Source organism: Labeo rohita, chromosome 4 (assembly GCF_022985175.1).
Source record: "Labeo rohita strain BAU-BD-2019 chromosome 4, IGBB_LRoh.1.0, whole genome shotgun sequence".
Lineage (NCBI taxonomy): Eukaryota > Metazoa > Chordata > Actinopteri > Cypriniformes > Cyprinidae > Labeo > Labeo rohita.
This window is the reverse complement of record NC_066872.1, coordinates 18,358,902-18,366,097: the sequence shown is the minus strand read 5'-3', so window position 1 is coordinate 18,366,097 and position 7,196 is coordinate 18,358,902.

Below are 7,196 nucleotides of genomic sequence, written 5' to 3'. Positions count from 1 at the left end.
TTGTTTTATGCCAAAAATCATTACGATATTCTATAAAGATCATGTTCCATGAAGATATTTTGTAAAATTCCTACTGTAAATATATCAAAACTCAATTTTGATTAGTAATATGCATTGTTAAGAACTTTATTTGGACAACTTTGAGGTGATTTTCTCAATATTTACATTTTTTTGCACCTTCAGACTCCAGATATTCAAATAGTTGTATCTCGGCCAAATATTGTTCTATCATAGCACCAATGGAAAGCTTATTTATTCAGCTTTCAGATGATGTATAAATCTTAATTTGGAAAAATTGACCCTTATGACTGGTTTTGTGGTCCAGGGTCACATATTACTAAATATTAACAGCTAAAAAAAGACATAAAATAATTATGAATCTTTATCATGAAAATATGTGTACTCATGCATTTTTATCTTTAATCAATAAATTATTTACATTTTTAGACCCCTTAACCTAACCCCAAACCTAAACACAGCCATTTTATAATAAATATAAAAAGATTTAAAACATAATAAACCGAAATTTGTAGGGAAATGAGTATTTAGGAACATCTAAATCTACCCATAACCATATATCAAAAATATGTATAGTGTAAAGAAAAACATGACAGATAAGTGCAAACACAGTAACTTATTTTTGCAAAATATCTCAAAAGCAGTACCAAATATTCCATATGACAATGCATTGCAGTCGCAGTCTTCTCTGACACAGTAATTTTGTGTGAGGTGCAGAGCAGAATGTAAGGGTGTTTTCTGTATTCTGTGGTGCTGGACATTTTAATAAAGATCAAATGAGTGAGTTCAGCTTTGAGAATGAAAACCAACCTGTTTGTTCCTCAGTATCTTCATGTTTGACTCTAAATGTTTCTTCAATCTTCATGTCTTCACTCTCCTCTTTAATAAACGCCATCTTTATAATAATATCACGTGGAGCTGCCTCTTCAGGAGTTTTTCTGTGTGGAACACTTTTCCTGTTTAAGATGAGAATAACGAACGGAAAGAAAAATCAAATACAAATGGCATTTTCAAATGCAATAATCTCTGTGTGTGTCTCAATCATTGCTCTAGTTCATTTGTCAGCACACTGGAGTCAGTCAGAGTGAGAGTTAATAGTCTTAAATGGCCTGATATGACAATAAAACAAAAACCCTAGCCTTCAAATTAATAAATGGACTCAAATAATATAGCCCATAATGTTCCCATTTGTATTAAGACTTATATTTAGCATTTACTGATTTGTAGGTTATATTTAATAGATTAACTTTCATGAAAACATATGCTATTGTTTTATAAAAGTTGTCATTACACGCGTTTGTTGTTCTCGTTTGATAAGCAGGTGTCGTCAGTGTGCGCTGATTCGAGCGATTCAAAACAGTGAATCATTTAATTGATTCAGTTGGAACGAAATGAAACGCACCGTTTCTGTTCCTCATGTGCACGTGCTGTTTACACGCACAAAACAAACTTCATTAATATCACTAAATAAAGCTTTACCGTGTTACACTGGTTAACATTTCATTTCACCGTTATATATAATTCTCTAAATAAGTTTTATTAATTCGAACACTTTAACTGATTAAAAGCACACACCTTTCTTCAGCCGAATCACAGATGCAGGAGTGCGGCGCAGCCTTATGACGTCACAGCGCCAGACCAAAATAAAAGTCTTGAACCGCTTCTCCCCTGCTGGAAAACAAACAAAACACAAGAGTTTAAAATGAAATTAAGCATGAAAATACATTACATATAATTAAAAAAATCAAAATGGAACTGCTTAGGCTTGACATTAAAGTTGGTATTCTTTATCAAGATGCTGAAGAGGCGGTTGCTGTATTGAGGAGACCAATCTTTTAAAGAAGAGCCAGGATGCAACGGAGGATAGAGAAGAGATGTGCCTTATTAAGATGTCTCCCTAGCTTTGCACGTTTATATTTTCTTCATAAACTCATGTATTTATGTGGACCTGACAGTTTACTTGATTTATCTAAATAAAAAGTAATACTGATTATAAATAAATACATAATATATAATACATCAAAGGTATGAACACATTATTATTATTCTATAATTAAATAATATATAATCTCTTAACTCACATAAACACCTTATGCAAAGACTATATGAAGTACTAACTTACGAAAGTGATAATGTTAACTATTGCAGGAATGTTACATGAGACTACATTATAATTTTCTAGGTGTATCAAATAAACTGACGAGTACAGTAGAGGTTTGACAGTTAATAACATTTAAATTAATTAGGCTACATTGCACACATCATCTGTCTTTTTGCTGCTCAAATAAGAGGTTGATACTCTGTTGGACAAGCTTTGTACAGTTTGGTGCACATCACATTACTGCATTAACACAAACAGAACATTTTCTGTCTGTAACAGTCATATAGGCCACAACTTTTAGACTCTGGGAAACAGTTGTGCTAGTGCTTATCAATAACTGAAATGAAACCAAAATCAAGCATAAGCAAATACCTCACCAAGCAGATCAAATGTTAGAGGGAAATGTAATTTTGGCAGACTTAAACAAGTAATTTCAGACAATATGTTTAAATTGTTTAAATCAGAACTGAATAACACTCTTAAAAATAAAGGTGCTTTAAAGGGTTCTTCACAGCGATGCCATAGAAAAACCATTTTTGGTTCCTCAAAGAACCATTCAGTCAAAGGTTCTTTAAATCTCTTTCCTTTTTATATTCTGAAGAAACAAAGAACCTTTTGTGAAACAGAAAGGTTCTTTAGTTGTTAAAGGTTCTTTATGGAACCATTTATCCCTTATGCGGTCTTCATTTTGGGTTGTACACTCACGGTCTTTGGGGTCTCTAGATGCCCCACGCAACAAATTTAATTTTGTAATGAAATAATAGGTTTTTTTAAAAAAACAAATGTAATTTTTCTATTCATTAATGTTTTTACTACGTTTGTGCAGTTTTTGGATGATTTATTGTAATTTTTTTAATTTATATAAATTAATAAATAAATATTTTTTAAATAGGTTTTTTATACAAAAACAGCTTTTTGTGTAAAATTCACTTTATAAAAAGACCCATATTTGTAATTTTCATTCATGGGGATAGCATGGATCATTTGACATGGTTTAGTGTAAGATTTTTGCCCATCTTTTGGAAAATAAAAGATAAAAACATAATGTAATGTAACATTATTGATGTTTTTTATTAAGTTTTTTCAGTACAAAAAATATTAAACTTTGACAAAAAGTAATTTTTATTGTTATAATTGTGATTTCATAAAATGTAGATATCAATCCAACTGAAAAAACTTGTAAAAAGATGTCTTTCAGTTGGTCAAATAGCACATAGTAAATAGTGGAGCTCTGCAGCCATCTACTGGTAAAAATGACCATTTTTTTTTATTTTTAAAACAGCATTTTCCAAAAGATGAGCAAAAATCTTACACTAAACCATGTCAAATGATCCACGCTATCCCCTATCATTCGAAAGTTAAAAATATGGGTCTTTTATAAAGTGAATTTTACATAAAAAGCTGTTTTTGTATAAAAACCTAATAAAAAATTAATTTATATAAATAAAAAAAAACATAATAAATCCTCCAAAAACTGCACAAATGTAGTAAAAACATTAATAAACAGGAAAATAATATTTGTTTAAAAAAAAATTATTTTGTTACAAAATTTAATTTTGTTGCGTGGGGTCTCTAGAGACCCCAAAGACCACAAGTGACTTTTTTTTTAACACTAACATAAAATCAAGATATCATTCCAATTTTTTTTTATTTGTAGATCTAGAAAGTGCTGACCAGTGTACAAAGTCTCATGCCATTTCGACAAAGAAAACATTTTTTAAAATTTTAGCAAAAGTCATTTGCGGGTCAAAAAGACCCCGAAGACCGCAAAAAATGTTCTTCTATGGCATTGTCAAGCACCTTTATTTTTAAGAGTGAAATATTGAATATAGTAACAGATACATTAAATATAGTAAAAACATTTTAAAAAGCAATAAATATAATTCATACCTAATACAACAACAGTAAAAACATTCAAAATTTTTATATTATCTATATGTTTTAACAGGAAGAAAGTCCCCCTCTACGGTATTTGCAGATCAGTGACCAGGTAGCTATCCTGCTCAGGTTTTCTTGAGTTTTCAAGTTTTCTGGTGATGATTTAAAACCAGCTTTCCAGCTCTCCAGGAGCAGCATCAAGATTCAGGTCCAGATGTTGCCCCATCAAACAGCCTATAGATGCTTGCCTTGTTGACCATGAGGCATTCAGCTGTGCTGCTGGTGCCATGGACGGGAGACACATCAGGATTCTTCCTCATTCTACAGGGCACCTGTGATGTCAAGGATGCATTTATAGATGTGTACACTGGCAATCCAGTAATCTGTACATGATGCCCTTGTCCTGCATGGCTCACCAATGTACCAGCAGGCTCTCTATCTACCAGCTGGATACTGTCTCTTGGCAGAAGGTGGATATCCATCACTGCAGCATCCTACTGCGATCATGACCCCATACACCCAGTATGTCACAAGTAAGAACACTTGTTTTTTGTGTCAGACACACACACACACACACAGAAGATGCTGAAAATTGTTACTTTGATGACTTTGCAATACACCACACATTTTCTCCATGATTTTTGATTAATAGGCCAAGTTGAAGCCCAATACAACAGGCATCACACACAAACAAAAAAAACATTATCAAGTGCACCTTTGGGATTTTAAGATGCACTGGCATGCAGTTTAACATTGTTTAAACATTAAATCTGATATAAATATTTATATAAAGATATGCATTTACTTATTGTGTGATTCAGTCAATGTTATTACACATTTAAGTTAGCATTGTGTTCTCTCTGTTTCAGGGTGGATGCTGGCAAAGAAGATGGCTCTTTAAGGAGATTTGTTAATGATGATCACATGCAAAATGAAAATGATCAAAGTAGACAGAAAGCCCCATCTGTGCCTGTTTGCAACAAGAGACATCAGTCAAGGGGAAGAGATTACATACAACTATGAGGATTCTGATTGGCCGTGGAGGAACAAGGTATTTACAGATAGATTTTCACAAGTGATTTGGATCTGCATTACCTGGAACTGCTAATTGTTAATCTATCAATTTATCTGTATAATCTGTTATATTGGAAACACAATGCTTCAGCATATTTTAAATTTGGTTTACAAAATTAATGTTCAGTTATTAAAATCTGTTTTTTCTCTTCTTCCTTATCTCTCCTTCTGACTCTCAGAAGACACTTTATGACACTGCTTAAAGGGGTCATCGGATGCCCATTTTCCACAAGTTGATATGATTCTTTAGGGTCTTAATGAAAAGTCTCTAATATACTTTGTTTAAAAATTCTCAATGGTTTTATAAAACAACACCCTTTTTACCTTGTCAAAATCAGCTCTGCAAAAATCATCTCATTCTAAGGGGTTGTTCCTTTAAGTGCAAATGAGCTCTGCTCGCCCCGCCCCTCTCTTTTCTCTGTGGAGTGACGAGCTTGTTTACTTCAGCCACGTTTAACCGCTAAACTTCCCAACTACCACGTTATAAGGAAAGGTGATTGCAAAGATGCATAAAAAACGCTTATACTCACTTCTGCTGTAAGTGAATCTGGATTATGAATGACGCGCGCGAACATAGATGGATATATGTAGATCGGGAGGCAAAAAGGGGTAATCCAAATAGACAGGCAGCGAGACTAAACGATATAACAAGCCATTGATACAAGACTCGAATGACAAGATACAGGAACAAGTATAGACTAGATTAACTAATTGACTAAGAGGCTCCATAAAGTTGCTAAACACAATACAGTCGACTACTTGCACTGAGCTGCACTTCTGTTTTGAAATCGTACGGCTCAGTTATTTCCAGTTATGTACATTTTCAATGCACTGTAATCATCTAGTTGACTTAAACACCTAATAAAATGAGATTTCGTGGGATGATTTCTAAATTTTCAGAGACAGGAGAAGACATAATCTGATGATCACTGAGTACAGAATTCAATGGAACGTGAAGTTTTAATCCAACATAAACCGATCTGAGAAAGCAGCGGCTGGTAATCATACGTGATTGTTCACCACAGGGTGTCAGTGCTCTATAGTGGCCTAATTGCGACACTGCAGTTTGTGAAATCTGATGAATAAGATCATAATGAACCTTTGTTTATCTGTATTAAATATGTTAGTCACTATTCTGTGTCATATTCTGTCATCATTTCACTGTTTGTAGTCTAATGCCAAAATATGAGTATTCAATAGTCGCACTGTCAGCGTGTTGCTGTCAAAAATTATTTAAATGTTTAACATTGTTAAATAAGGCAGTTACCTCACATTCATTTAGCCATTTTAAACTATGGTATAAGCAGTAAGGGCTTGGAATAAGAGCACCAACGCACATAAACAAATGGTTTTACTACAAATAAAACCAAAAATTGCAATTGAACTTATATATTGAACCATATAACAACAAATTAACTTGAGTTTTACTACACTGTCCATAGTTTAACGATGGTAGGTTATTTGTAGTAAAAGTGTTGTTATACAAATGGTAAAAATGGGGAAAACAGCACTTTTACTATAGTAAAACCATGGTTAATTTTCGTAAGGGTGTTTATCAGTCAAACTCATTTAAAACTGTACATTCATCAGGTATGAAATATGATCAGTAAAAGAAAAATACTGTTCGTGAGAATGCGGCAGGTTAGTGGGGAAATACATTTATTTATTATTCAGAATGCGCATACCAAAGGGAAATATATTTATAGTAAACTTTCAGCAGGTTGAATAAGATTCATGTTAATGCAGAGAATATGATTCATTGTTTTTTAAAGAAATGCCAGCCCTAAAACGTAGTAATAATCGCATTCTCATGAGAAATTGTCTGTATGTGGGTGCGCTGAACGCTAACCGGAAACTACTGAGCCGTAACAAGTAGAACGTGGAAGTAGTTGTGAAAGTGGTCCATTTACTCATCATCATCATCATCCTGTTCAAAAGTTTACACCTCCAGCTCCTAATGTATTGTTTTGTTCTGGAGCATCACTTCATGTTTTCACCTTTTATAATTGTTGTGTATGAGTCCTTCAGTTTTCCTCAGAGTGAAAAGATGGATCTCAAAATCATAAATCATTGTTGGACAGGGGCCAAATATGCAGAAGATGCTGGAAAACCAAAGAATTTGCGG